At 35.1% G+C, this 15,238-nt stretch overlaps 2 long non-coding RNA genes across 2 annotated transcripts in view; one reads left to right on the top strand and one right to left on the bottom strand.

The window, feature by feature from the left end:
• LOC122237732 overlaps positions 1–5,354 on the bottom strand; it is a 47,050-nt gene extending 41,696 nt beyond the window's left edge. Inside the window, exon 1 of the long non-coding RNA XR_006216352.1 lies at positions 5,217–5,354. This is a non-coding gene — a long non-coding RNA (uncharacterized LOC122237732). The remainder of the gene's footprint in view (positions 1–5,216) is intronic.
• A 158-nt stretch (positions 5,355–5,512) lies between these two features.
• LOC122237733 lies at positions 5,513–13,178 on the top strand. Its single transcript, XR_006216353.1, has 3 exons — positions 5,513–5,713; positions 11,386–11,435; positions 13,040–13,178. It is a non-coding gene; the product is annotated as an uncharacterized LOC122237733 (long non-coding RNA).
• Positions 13,179–15,238: the final 2,060 nt, after the last annotated feature.

Below are 15,238 nucleotides of genomic sequence, written 5' to 3'. Positions count from 1 at the left end.
ATGAGACAAGAAAGGTTTTTGAATATTAGAATAACTGAATTATTATTGCTATAATTTTAAATGAAGTTTACTGGTTTATATGGTTTTTAAACATTTTTTAATGTTTATTTTTTGAGAGAGAAAGAGAGACAGAGCATGAGCAGGGAAGGGACAGAGAGAGAAGGAGACACAGAATCCAAAGGATCCAGGCTCTGAGCTGTCAGCACAGAGCCTGACATGGGGCTTGAACCCACAAACTGTGAGATCATGACCTGTGCCAAAGTTGGATGCTTAACTGACTGGGCCACCCAGGCATACCTAGATGTTTGAAGTTATTAAAGCTATTTCTTTGGAAGGTAACGTTGAATTCCAATACTATTTAAATAATGATTTCTTTCCTTCACATGTAAATTTCTTTGTATGCCTAATTGTTTAGCAATAATTTCATAGACATAATTAGATTAAGCCCAACGTAGGAGAATTTCCTAAACTGGGCAATAACGTTGATAAGGTAGTGCTCATGCGTAACTCACTATCTTTGTGTGGGTTTATAAGGAGTCTTTGTATGCTTTATAAAAAGGAGTCAAGTGACTTTATGTTCCCAAAAAGAGTTTCTAGTCTCATACCCCATCAGATTCTATGAAGTGTTTAACCACAATTGTTCCCTAAGCACATGATTACCTAAGTTTCTTCTTTCAGTGATGGCAGTTTTCATCAGTCCCTTTATTCAGTCCCAGGAAACAGGTCAGTTGTTCTCTGTAACTACTCCTGATGTCTCCAACTAGTTCTTTCTGCTATTCCTGACAGTTCCCACAGCTGTCAGTGGCATTGCTCCCTGGGGGTCACAGATCTCAGAAGCTCTTGCTAGAAGTTCTTCAGCAGCTCCTCCTGAGAGTCACGATACAGGGGGTCCCTGTAACAGCCTGTAATGGCAACTGTCTGCAGCATGGTTCTTTAAAATCATGCAACTGAAGGAGCCTCTTCAAATTGCTTTACACTTGTGTTAGGGAAATAGAACTCTGGGTCACCAGCTGTTTCTCTTCTCATAGAGCCTTTGGAAAAGTTTCCATTCTGACAGTCCTTGATATGTGAAATAGAATATGGCATATCTATAAACCGCCTACTGATCATACATTCACTAAATTTGTCAGCCTTCTTTATGGAGAGTGTCTAGCTAGGAATCCAACCAATTTACCAACTGAATCTGAGAACCAGAACAAATGTGCCTGTAGAATAAGTGGGAAAACAATACTGAATTATCTGATTTCTCATATAATGGTGCTGAGAAACCCACATCTGTTTAATTGCTTAAAGTTAAAATCAAGATTCACCAGTGTATATAAAACAGGCTATATGGGGCACTATGAAGCTGCCAGTGGAATACTCTTAAGTCAAGTTCTCTCTTCCCTTTAAAAATAAAAATCTAAAGCTGTTTACAGTTAATATGGCAGAAGCAGAGAAGGAACCGACTTTGTGGTTTGCCTTTTGTGAATTTTCAGTACTAAACGGGTAAAGCGGAATATAATACTAAGCAATGATAGGACAAATCTAGCATAAACCAAGGGGCTCTTCAATTTCACTCACACAATTTCACTTTCTAGGGCCTAAGTGTTTTTCATGTACAGTGATGATAAGCCAGATTTTCTCAGTATCTAACTACCACAAATATTTCCTTTAAGTAAATTTGAAAGCTGCAATAACCCTTTCAGTGCAGTTATTTCCCTAATACTACTCTGATGGCTGGCAAGTCTATGTAGCTTTCCCCTACATCTTTCTTCAATTTGAAGACTCAAGTCCCATCAGCCTTTTAGCTGCTAGAGAATTTGCCTATGTAAAATTGCTCCAGATGTTTCCCAGCTTACTGCAACTCTGCAAAAGGTCTAAGATCTATGCACATCTTCTCAGCATAATTGTTGCTCAAGAGTAGACAAGACACTCTTTAAATATCTGATTCCCAATTAGAATTTTTAAAAGATTTCACATTAGGATAATACCTAACCTTAACAGATCACGTGATCATTCATCTAATTTGCTAAACAGTGACTTGACTTAAGCTTATTATGTCAGTATTATCATTAACTGTTCCCCATTTACTCTTAAGACGTGTCCTTATTTGGATGAAAAATTACATGGCCATCATTATTACTATGTCATGAAACACCTGTGATGAACTGACCTTGCCTAGTGTTTCAGACTCACCTTCTATCACTGCCCCTGCCTTTCAGCCATCCAACTGACCCAAAATTCTTGTTATTGCCTAAATGTGAGATCCTTTCCCAACTCTGTGCTTGTGCTCCTGGGTGGATCACCTTCTTCAGTGCTCCCTCTCAATGGATCACCCTACAAACCTCTCTCCTTTTTATGAGACTCTTACCAGTTTTTCAAGGAGAATCTCCCCTGCTACATGTGCCTGGAATTTGCTATCTATTACCCCGGTCAGTGGCGATGTCTCTAATAGACTCTACTTGCACCTTGTGCATGTTTCCTATCTCTCTCATGACATGTATATCGTTTCTATATGTCTTTTTATTGGAATGTCTCTCTAGGACACAGAAAAGTGTTTGAGGTCAGGGACATTTCTCTTTGTACGCTAAATCCCTAAATCCTGGCATATAATTAAAGATTATCTAATTTTATACATAAGAAATGAATAAAAAGAATAGACAATTGTTTATTTTAAAATTCATAACTGCATTATGCATTAATAGTAAAAAGAATAATCTGATTAGTATCTAATTCTATCTAATCTTTTGAAAATAATTGCTTTTCATCAGAATGGATCCTGGTTTGCATCACTTTATATGAGCTCAATACTTAAACATCTGGGTTTGTGTTATGCATTAGATACGTTAAAACATTATTATTGGCTTTAAGCAAACGGATTTTTTCTTCAAAACAAACTCCCTTGTTAGAATTTAAAATACAAGCTAATTTTCAAAATGTTGACTAATATAGTATCTATTAGCAGAATACCTCAACTTAAAGTGAGGCATATATCTTCAAAGATAAATGCATATTCAAGTAAACATCAATGTTATTTTTATTCATAGAATCCACAACTTTGGCCATTCATTTGTATAAAATCAAAATGATTTTTAGACGACATCCACATGGCTAGCTAGCATCATATAAGGTCTGAGAGTCATTCCAAATATCAATTTCCAAACAACATAGTCCATCTGTTCCCAGGAAAGCATAATGGGCAGCTTGCTAGGGTATTAGTCATTCCAGTCACACCTTCCTGTACATAGACTTCCTGTACACAGACTTCAGGGAAATGTTTTAACAATTGTTATGTTTTAATAATAGCTCAGAATTGTCTGCTACTCTGAATGTAGTTTCATTCAGTGTTTTTCAGAATTCAAGCCTTTAAAAATAGCAACAATTAAATATAAGCTGTGAAAGTCTGTGACGTGAAATGCCCAAAGGATAGATATATACATATCTGTATATCTGTAACTATATCTGTAGAGAGAGATAGGTTCTCATCTCCTAGCACATCACATCATATATGGATATATATGAATATATCAATAAAAATCTATTTGTACACGTCCACATTATAGATCCATGTTTGTGGCCCTCCATAGCTAATTATTATTAAAATTCTGCAAGTTGTATATGTTTTTTTTTCCATTTTATGAAGGTAGAAATATCCAAATCAATTATTATTCTAAAGTCTAGGGATTGTCTATGAACATATAAAGAATAGAGACTCATACGTTATAATCATATACTTGAGGCATTAATTACTTATCCAGAAATATAAGGATTATTTGAAAATAATTCCGTACTATTATTTTAATGTGATTCAAGAGTCTGAACAAATTATAGTTTTGTACATTGGATCAACATGCTTAGAGGTTTCTGAAAAATTAATTAGGTATTATTTGCTCACACAAACTTACTGCACTTTAGTGAAACACAAAGACAAATTGAGAACTTGAAAAACCTTAGAATATACTTCAAACAGTCAGATTCTTCTCTCCTGGCTAGAACAATGAAACTGTATTTGAGAGTTACCCATACTAAGTGATGGATTTTTTTAAATATCCTTACCCTTAGCACAATATTTCATTTTTATTCTTGGTTTCTCTTTGCTTCTTTCTTACTTTTCATTTGTTTCATTGTGGAACAATCTCAAAATTACCAAAAGATTGAATGCTATTCAGAGTTGTTTTTTTTTTTTTTCTGAACCATTTGAGAAAAATTTGCTGATATGATATTGCATCAACTTTGGTTTCTTTCATGTGAGTTTCCTTAAGCAAGTACATTCTCCTCCATAACAACAATTCAACCATCAAAATCAGAAAAGTATCACTGATGCATTACTAACATCTAATTTTAAAACTCCATCCACGTCTTTCCAATTGTTCTAATAATATTCTTTATCTCAAAAATCCAGTTCTAACTAGTGTGGTATATTTAATCGCATTTCAGCTCCATCAGTCTGGAAAAGCTCTTTACTTTCCCTGACTTTAATGGCCTTTATACTTTGAAGATTATAGTCCAATTATTTTGTAGACTGTCCCTTGATTTGGGTTTGTCTGATCTTTCCCCATGTTTAGATACAGGTTATACATCTTTGGCAGGAAGGAACTTCTCATTTCATGCTATCAGGTGACATTGCTTCCATTTTCCCATAAGTAAAGATATCCCCTTAGATCATTTAATTCAGTTCCTATCTGTCAGGTTCTTCCTTCTTCTCCCCTATTGTACACCGGCATCCACTGCCCTATGTAGATACTTTCCTCATAGCCCTCATACTGTGACACCTCACATATAGCTGACCCCATGTGAAAGCCCTCCTCACCTCAATTGGGTTCTGACCCTCTACACTGGGCTACCTTATTGTGAATGACCTTATTATACCTCTCAGTCACGTTTTTCTAAAATGGTACCCCTCTTATGCCATTTGCCTTTTTAGCCCATTCTGGTCTACTTCAAACACTCAAGGTAGACCTGCCTCCCTGCATGGGCTTAATACCCTGCATTGATATTTTTAAAAATTTTATCAGGTTGTGACATCTCACATCAGTCTTTCCCCTATATGAAAGCCCTGCTCACTCCCTTGGATTCTGATGCCCCAAACCAGACGATACCATGCTCCATGAAAGCCCTCCTCACTATACTTGGACTCCATGATCCCTTGTGGGGCCAGCTCTGCACGATGAGGACACTCTTCCCCTCACTTGGGTCCTAACACCCCACTCTTGGCTTCCCTACCAGTCCGATACCTTCTCTGTCTCCAAGAAGCCAAGTCAAGCTTCCCTTCTCGTGCACCATTCTCCTTGACACGATTAAGCTCCAACACCTTGTTTGGTTTACGTCCCTGTATTGTCACCCTCATCACCTTCTCAAGCTCCTATACTCTGTGCCAGCCCTTCCCCCTGTCACAGTGGACTCTTTTCTTATGTCATTCAAGATCCAACTGCTTGTGCTCATAGCCATTTGAGGTGAATATTCCTTTATGATGTACAGGCTCTGATACTGCCTGCTGGGCTGCCTCTTGTGTAGAAGGCTTGCACACTAACTTATGCTCTGACACCCCATGCCAAGCTGTGCTTCAAACCCCCTTTGTAGACACTCCTTCAGCCTGTCTGTACTCTGACACCCAGCTCTGGACGTCTGCTCCCCATACCTTCATGCACTATTGCTTACTTCATTCCATCTAATGCTTTTGGATTGAATTGTTGAGAAGTAAAGGGAAGAGGAAGAGGAAGAGAAAAAAAGGGTGAACACTTACTTCTAATTTATGTATTTATGTTACATTTTTATTTAAATATATAAAATAACCTAAATCTTATTTGAAAAACACTTGGGAAAAATAAAGAAAATAAACAACTCCACTTTAAGTGAGCTATATGTAGACTCAAATGCATTACCATGATGTTCAACAATTTGTGTCAGGAAAATGAATTTATCAGAATAATGCCTTACAAATTTATGGTTCCAAAGATGATTCAGATTTAAGTAAGAGTCTCTTGGAAAAAGGCCAGTTTTCCTTTTAAATCTCTTCAATCCCTTACCTCAAATTTCTTAAGAAAGCCACAAGTTCAACTTCCACTCCATGGGATTTACTCATGTGATACTGACAAGAACTAGTGATTTAAGAGCAAAGAGCAGTGATAAGCAGAATGAAATAATTAGTGATAAGCAGAAAAAGATAATTATCCTGAACATTTCAAATATCATCTCTTTCAAGAGCTACTGGATCAAATGCTAATTTTTTTTAAAATTAAGTTTGCATTTTATCCACTTGCAGAAAGAATATAGGCCCATTAAGTGTCATTCTATAATGGAAATAAAAGGTCATAACTAAATTGGAGGAAGGCTTTTATCCATTAATGTGCAGATCACAGCAGCACCTGCTCTATCACTGCTATGAATCAGTGTGAGAAATTCCCATCAGACTGAAATGACAGCAGATTCCAATTCAACATGTTGAGACCTATCCATAAATTTTATGTATTTTTTACAGATAAACATTGAACATTCAGGAAAATAACTTGAGTTCTAAGCATATGAAGTTAAGAATTCTACTTGTGAGATCACAATGGTTCCCTCTCAACCCTCCATGGATGAGTACGGTCTCTCCCTCTGTCCTTCCATTTCAGCTCCTTCCTTCTCCTTATTCTATAAACACACACCAATACACTTTCTTTAGAAACAAACAATTATGCTTATTCATTGCTCCAAAACAAGCCATTCTAAAACTTAGTGTCTAAAAATAGCAAAAGATTCAATTCTTACTCTTGTTTGAATTTAAATTCAAACACACTGTGTGCTCTCATTCTAATTTTGGGAATTCATTCTGAAGATCTCAAATTTTGCACTATAAGTATAGGCTCTTTTCCAAGTTTGATTCCTATTACAATGTCACACTGAGACCATCATTGTCCCCTTGTCACCATCCTCCTGGGATCTGCACTTTCCTTAATTCTGTGCTCTGTTGTTAATGACACTAAGTTTTCCAATTGCTCAAGTGAGAAATTCCTCATTCCCATTCTCATAACTCATCAGTCACCAAGGCCTCAAGACCTTAAAATGCTTCTTAAAAATGTGCCCATTCCTTTTCTGTGTCCTGGCCAACTGGCTCCTCCTGTCAGTTGGAAAACTTCCTAGCTGATCCTTCTATTTCTTTTATCTTCCCTTTGAAATCTATTGTCCATTGTAAATACTCCTAAAATATAATTTGCATTATTTTAACGGCTACAAGTTTTCAAATGTAGCTTATAAAAGTGAGTTTAAAAGCCTTGGTGTCACATTGATACTCTGCTATCAGTGATATCCAATCTTTCATTCCCCGTGACTTTTCTACCTCCTGATAGACATGCACCCTAATCAAGGTGGAGTGGGCAACTAGCTGCATGCCTTTTCCTATTCTCATATATTAAAGAGAACCAAGAGGACTCTTTTTTTATTTACTAGAAATAACTACATTGCTTCTTTAGCACTTCTGTAATGATTTTGTTATAACATTTATTGGTCTGTCTTATATTAAGTTTACTTCTTAATATGACTCTTTCATTAGGATTATTAGTATTTCATCTTTATAACTTTCCCCTCAAGCATCTATAATTGGGAATCCGTCATCTCAGATGTTCAATGTATATTGAATTACAAAATGTGATTATGGGATTGATGACAAAGGTGATCATGCATTGGAATGTGGAATGGATTGACTTTTAATAAGTGATACAAGGCAAATAGATGCTCATGTAAAATAAAAAAAAATCTTCATGCCTTCTTCATAATATAAACACCATATAATTTTATATAGATTGCAGATCCCAGGGTAAGAGTAAAATAATAGGCAGAAAAAAAGGAAGCACAGGAGAAAATCTGCATAATCATAGAGTAGGCAAAAGATATATTATAGGATACAACACCACCAATGAAGATTATAAAATTATAAATGGAACTGTGAAAAGCTACCATGAAGACAATAAAATGGCAAGTAACAGACATAGAGATGATATTTGCAATTCATGCATCTGATAAAGGATTTATTCTGAATATATAAATAACTACTACAAATTCAGCTAAGAATAAAACAATAAAAGCATAGACAAAAATACTTCAATAGGTATTTCACAAAACAGGATATTCTAAGGGACCTGGGACTAAATTTTATTATTCATTGTGGGAATCTTACCAGAAGCCACTCAGGGCACCTGTATGGCTCAGTTGGTAGAGGGTCTGACTCTTGTTTTCTGCTCAGGTCATGATTTCATGGTCATGAGATCCAGCAGAGCCCCGCATGGGGCTAGGCATTGGGTGTGGAGCCTGCCTGGGATTCTCTCTCTCCTTCTTCCTCTGCCCCTCTCCCACATGTGTGTTTGCTTGCTCTTTTTCTTAAAAAAAAAAAAAAATGACTGTGGCTCAAAATACCGAGTTCATAATAGGTGGAACAAAGAGCACTCAGGTATACTGGTAAAGGGAGTGTAAAATCATCAGCTATTTTGGAAAAAATGGTAATATTTTTTAGAAATGGGATTATGCAAGCCTTTCAGCCCAGAAGTTCTACTCCTAGGTATTTACCTAACAAAAATATTACCAAAAGAAAGGCTGAAGAATGTTCACAAACTCAGCATTCAGTACTCACAAACTTGAGATTACACAAATGCCCACGAGTAAAAATTGCAGTATAATCACATGGTTAAATGACATGTACCAATGACAATGAAAAGCCACATCTACATACAACAATATAAATGAATCTTTAAACAAAATGAGAATGAAAGAAGCCAAAGAGAAATTGTGTGATGTGATCTGTGTAAAATTCAGGAACAAGAAAAAATTATACTTTTATAATATGTCCAGAGGTCAGTTACCTTTGGAGGAAGGTCATGACTAGAAAGTAGCACGGGGGAAACCCCTATATTATTTTAAGTGTAGGTTTGTTATTTTTTAGTGTGTGTGTGTGTGTGTGCGTGTTTAATCTGGGTACAGTTTACACAGACGTGTTCAATTTTCAAAAATTCATAGGTATGTACATTTATGATTTCTATGCTTTTCAGTATGTGTGCTATACAGAGAAAAGTTTAAACATCTTACAGAAAAAATATTTACCTACATGAGCATAATCATCTAAACTATATGAATAGATACTGATCTGCAAAACTATTCCACTACTATAATTACAAACTTTAGCTATATGGTTGCATCTAGGACTAGGAAAGTGGAAACAGTGAGGAGTTCCAGGAGAACAGGAATGTCATTCTAAATATTTGAGATGTATAATAACCCTATGGCATGTGTGGTATGTGATACCTTCTAGGAGAATGAGGCTATGTCTCTGACCTTTACTTAATTGTATCTATGTCCCAAGCCTGCAAAATAAATTGATTTGAAATCTTAAGCTCAATGTCAGTTAGTGACCTAAAGAATATATAATGCACTCTAGCTACTTAATGTATTGCTTTTACATTTAATTTTGTCTTTGAACCTTAAAAATATTCTTTACTGACTGAAAAAATAGAGTCTGGGATTCGACCAATAGCCAAGAAAATTTTGTATATTAACTTATCTACTTCTATTTTACATTTGGTTTTAAAGATTTCTTGAATTGGAAGCCGTTCACTTTTTCCATCTAAATATCAGTTTAGATATTAAGATCACTAATTTTATAGTGAATCTGTATAAAAATGATGACACTTGAATTAGTAAGTAACGTTGTGAAAAGTTAGGGTAAATATACCCCAGGCTTTAATCTCTATATAACCTATTGGTACGCCACAGTGAAATGAAAGAAAAAGGGGTTCATAATCAACAATTAATAGGTATTATCAACAATAAAACATAAATATTACCCGTAAAATATATCCTTAAAATAAGAAATTAAGTTTTACTCATGATTAATAAATAGATTGGCAGTATATAGTAAAATCAAAAGTTCAGAGAAATACCATTTATTATAATCCTTGAATGTGATTTTCCTCAATTAAAAATTTTTTTTTTCAAATGTTTATTTATTTTTAAGAGAGGGAGAGACAGAGACAGAGTGTGAATGGGGGAAGAGGCAAAGAGAGGGAGACACAGAATCCAAAGCAGTTTCCAGGCTCTGAGCTGTCAGCACAAAGCCTGGTGTGGGACTCGAACCCACCAACTGTGAGATCATGACCTGAGCAGAAGTCAGACACTCAACCAACTGAACCACCCAGGTGTTCAATTTTCCTCAATTTTTTGACATATATATGTATGTATGTATGTATATATATATATATACACATATATATTTAATTCTCTACTATTTGATCCTCTTTTTTCTATTAGTTTCAAAGCTACCATGAAAGCATATTAACGTAACTTACAAAGGAAGATTCCAAAGAAAGTAAAGATTATCTTCTTTTTTAAAATACATTTTATTCTTTTAAATTTCTTTAAAAGTTTATTTATTTTGAGAGAGAGAGAGAGAGGGAGAGATTGAGTGGGGGAGCAGCAGAGAGAGAGGGAAAGAGAGAATCCCAAGCAGGCCCCATGTCCAAATGGAACCGATGCAGAGCTCCATCCCACAAACCATGAGATCATGACCTGAACCACAACAAAGAGTCCCATGCTTAACAGACTGAGCCACCCACGAGCCCCTAAAGATTCTTTTCTATCTAAAAGTCAACTGGGTAATTAATACATTTATTTTAGTATATATTTTGGATTAAGTATTCTTAAAATCCAAAAGATTGGGTGTTAGAAGACAGAGACAGATATAAGTTTAAACCAGCTTAACTGCTCCAGATAAACTTATCATGTTCTGGATCTCTGGATGCCTCACGAGTGCGTGTGCATACACATATACTGCATGCATTTATCTAAATACCCATATAATTAATTATTAGCATATGTCTTCTAGAAATGGAAAGAACCCTCCCTTTATTATTTGCCCTTTTGATGATGCAGCCTGGAAAATGTTCCTTAGTGTATGCCTAAAACAGAAATAGTAGACAACATGCAAAAAAGAAATAATCATTTCTGATTATTAAACTTTTAAATTTTCAACCCCAGGTTAGCTGATATTATATTAATGCCAAGTGTGGGTAACTTACAACTCTAACTGCTTATAAAAATTTTCTTCCCATTTTCCATCCAAAAAAAATTCATTCGCTACATTTACCAAATTTAACATTAAGATTCAAAGTAAGTGAAGGCAAATGCCAATTGAAACAAAAACTAATTGTGTGGCCATGGGGAAGTGGCTTGATCTCTCTAAATAGGTGTATGTGGTTAGCACTACACAAGCATTTAACATCCCTGAACCTCATTTTATTAATCTCTAAAATGCCAGTAATAATAATTAGGATATAAAAAGTAAAAAAAAAAAAAGGTTAAAAATCAACATTATCAAGGTAGCTATTATCCTTAATAAGTTTAGCCTTTAAATATTTTCTCTTGTTTTTTTCTTAATAGGCTTATGAAATATAGCAGAATGACTAAGAAAATGAATGGATGTATCTAAGGTACACATTTAAGAAATTATGGGTCTGCTATCAGATACCCTATTTTCTTCCCTTCATCTTATTATTACTCAAAATACGTATTGACTACTTTCCAATTTCTAAGCATTTTTCCAGACAATAGTACTATACAGATAAAAATAAAAATCCCAGATCTAATCGGGGAAGCAAACAAGTCAAGTAAATGTTGTGATACACTATGACAATCATGACAGAAATATAGAGTGGCATGGCTGTGGGGTAGAAAGTTATGTGAAATAGTGAAAGGGAAGTAAGTCATCAGGGCAGGTTTCTCAGAGGATGAAATGCCCAAAAGACAAGTGTGGAGATGAGTGCTGCTAGAATATGAAATAATAACAGCAAACCCACAGTGATCTGAGGGCAGAGGAAAACTGTGTAAGTGGCTTGGATTTGCTCTTCTTCCGTGTGAGGATTGGTAAAACAAATGCCGATGGGAAGGTAAACAGAAGTCAAGTCATTTAGAGCATCCTTTCTCTCATGCTAAAGACTTTGAGAATTCCTCGATAGGTAGCAGGAACCACTATAGAGGACTGAATAATTGGGTGGTATGATCATAAGTGCATTTGCAAATAAGATACATCATAGACAAAATAATTCTAGGGTTTATTGATGTATAAAGCCTCTCACAATGTATGTGTGTATCAAATCATCACATACACTTTACACATCTTACAGTTATACTGTCAATTATACCTCAACAAAGCCAAAAAATACAAGGGTTTAAACAAATCCTGTCTTAATGAAAATTGGTACATGGCATTAACAGTTTTCTTATGAAATTGGGTGTCAAAATTGAGCAGAAAAGAAGGATTAAGAAACCATTAAAAAAGATTGTCCCATCAGATTCCCATAGGTGAAAGAAATTAAAGGAGGAAGATAGAAACCAAAAATAATAAATGTAACACTAAACATAATTGACTTTTTCCTTGAAGAATGTACCTGTTTTACCATTGGATGAGTAATAAACCATAGATGGCAATAATGGCCTTAGTGTACAACTCTCTTGAATATCCTGTTGTGTTAAAATGTAAATACGTAAATAATATTACAAGCATTTATATGCCATATGATTCCTCTACTGAGCATTCAAAATAAGAAAATTACTGCCTTGATCTCTGCAGAACAAACTTTTCTCTACATGATGGATGAGAAATAGTTGCCTCTTGTAAAGTTTGTCTTAATTTAGTTCATCTGCAGCGGATGAACTAATTCTTCTCACTGTAAAATTATGGCTCGTGGTCCAAATAATATTAGTCAATTTAAATGAATAGAGTTCTCTCCTCTCTGACTCTTAAGAGAATACAATCAATGCCTTTTCAGATAGAAAGGTATCACAAACCGAACAATGAAACATGTTGAGGAGTTTTCCTGTTTTGCATGTTCAGAAAAAAAAAAAAAGCATTTAAACAATCATTTGCTTTCTGGAACTCATTCATTATTTTTGAAAAATTTTAAATTGGTGACTGTGTGGCAAACATATTTACAATGTACAATAAAAATATTAGGGTGTGGAAGACCAAGAACTGAATAAAATCATCTGGTATGCTAAGAACTGACGTGAAACTTAAATTCCCTCACCTTTCTAGGAAACGAGATCACAAAAGGTTGTGAAAAGGCATGGAAAATATCGAAGTACTGGTCAGCAAATCTGGGACATGACAAATCAGAGACAGATTAAACGATACCTCTGAAAATACTAGTATTTTTTTTTATGTTTGTTTGTTTATTTTTGAGAGGAAAAAAAAAAGAGTGTGAAAGGGGGAGGGGCAGAGAGAAAGAGGGAGACACAGAACCTGAAGCAGGCTCCGGGGCTCCGAGCTGACAGCACAGAACCAGACATGGAGCTTGAATCCAGGAACAGCGAGACCACGACCAGGACAAAAGTCAGATGCTCAACTGACTCAGCCACCCAGGCGCCCCAGACCGGTTTTTTAAATAAAATCAGACCATTCCATCATCTGGTTCCCTAGAGAGAGATCTATTTTTTAACATTTTTTTATTATTGAGAGACACAGCATGAGCAGGCGAGGGGCAGAGAGAGGAGGAGACACAGAATCCAAAGCAGGCTCCAGGCTCTGAGCTGTCAGCACACAGCCCAACGTGGGTCTTGAACTCACAAACCACGAGATCATGACCTGAGCTGAAGTCTGACGCTTAACTGACTGAGCCACCCAGGCGCCCCCAAGGTTCCTTAAAGATATTTGAATAAGAAGTCCAAACCATAAGAATATTCAGGTTCTTAATTTTTTAGCAGTTTGTTGAGTGAAAATTGCATTTTTCCTGCTTTAATTTGGAATTCTCTAATAATAATAATAATAATAATAATAATAATAATAATAAAGTATAAATTTGAGCATGCATTATTTTGTCTTTTAACTTGAACGTCTATGAATTGCCCATGCATACCCTTAATAATTATTTTGTTTTTGTCTTTTTCTTGAAACTATATGGTCTTTTTTTTAATATTATAGATGGTAATTCTTTTTTCTGTCATCTGCATTATACATTTATTTTTCCCCATGTTATCACCAATTCTTATTTTACTTACTATATATTTCAACATAAAACATTTTTTTTGAAATTTTAGTCATAGATGAATATTTTTTACTTTATAAATTCAAGGTCTAAATCTTAGAGAACTTCTCCAAATGTAATTCCCCAAATTTTCTTGATAAAATTTTATTTTATTTTTATATTTATATGTTTAATACTCAAGAATTTCATTTTATCATAAGTGGGTTTACATTTTCATTTTCTTCAATCTGGTTAACCATTATGTCAGCACAAATTATCTCAAATCCATCCTTGACCTACTGAATTAAATCACATACATACACATATGGATATACATGTATGTCAAATTGTCTGTAATGTATTTCTTAATTCTCTAATTTGTGCTACTGATATGCTATATACTTGATTATTCTATAAAAATGCAATTTTAATCATATTAAGCAGGCTCTTTCATTGTCCTCCTTTTCCTACTTTTTTTGTGGCTATTTTTCATCACAAATTTTTCCATTAAAATTTTTCAAATGTTCATTGACATAGCTCTAAGATGATCTATTCTTGTGTCTATCAAAGATACATTTTATTATTTTTAAACGTTTGTTTATTTATTTTGAGAGAGACAGAGAGAGGGATGAAGGAAGGGGCAGAGAGAGAGGGAGAGATAGAATCCCAAATAGGCTATGGGCTGTGGACCTCAGAGCTCAATATGTGCTCGATCCCTAGGAATATATAGGCCTTCAGATATGGCTCACTATCTTTTGAAGTAGTAGAATCTAGCCCCCACCTTGCTACTTGAGGGTTATGAGTTAGGAGGAATCACAAGAAATTCTTTTCAGAAAGCAAATGAGGACACAAATGAGTTAAAGGTATTATATGAAAACTTCTGTTAACCTCCTGGCATCTGCTTTCTCTTCCCCTCCTGAAAAGCAGAACAATAACAAGTTTCAGATACTTTCAATGCCTTACTCAGGCTTTACCAGGCCTGCTAAGAAAGATTATGTACTGGAGTTTTGACATAGCGGCAGGATCTGGCTAATGTGTGCCAATAGGAGATGAGAAATGTTATAGGGGCTAGATCCTAAAGTTGCTGCCTCAGAAAGTAGGGAGGAATCAAGATGAAAGTTTATCAATAAGAGAACATCATCGCCTAGAATAAGATTTGATACTTTTTCAAGGATAAATCGTGTTTGCAAAATGACATGATGTATCTTGAGAACTTGGAAAAAAAAAATATAGGCCATACTAAGTATAAATATCAAAAGTGTTGTGGTAGA

This window comes from Panthera tigris, chromosome B1, assembly GCF_018350195.1.
Source record: "Panthera tigris isolate Pti1 chromosome B1, P.tigris_Pti1_mat1.1, whole genome shotgun sequence".
NCBI lineage: Eukaryota > Metazoa > Chordata > Mammalia > Carnivora > Felidae > Panthera > Panthera tigris.
Note: the sequence above shows the minus strand (reverse complement) of the source record. Positions and strands in the feature narration are given on the sequence as shown.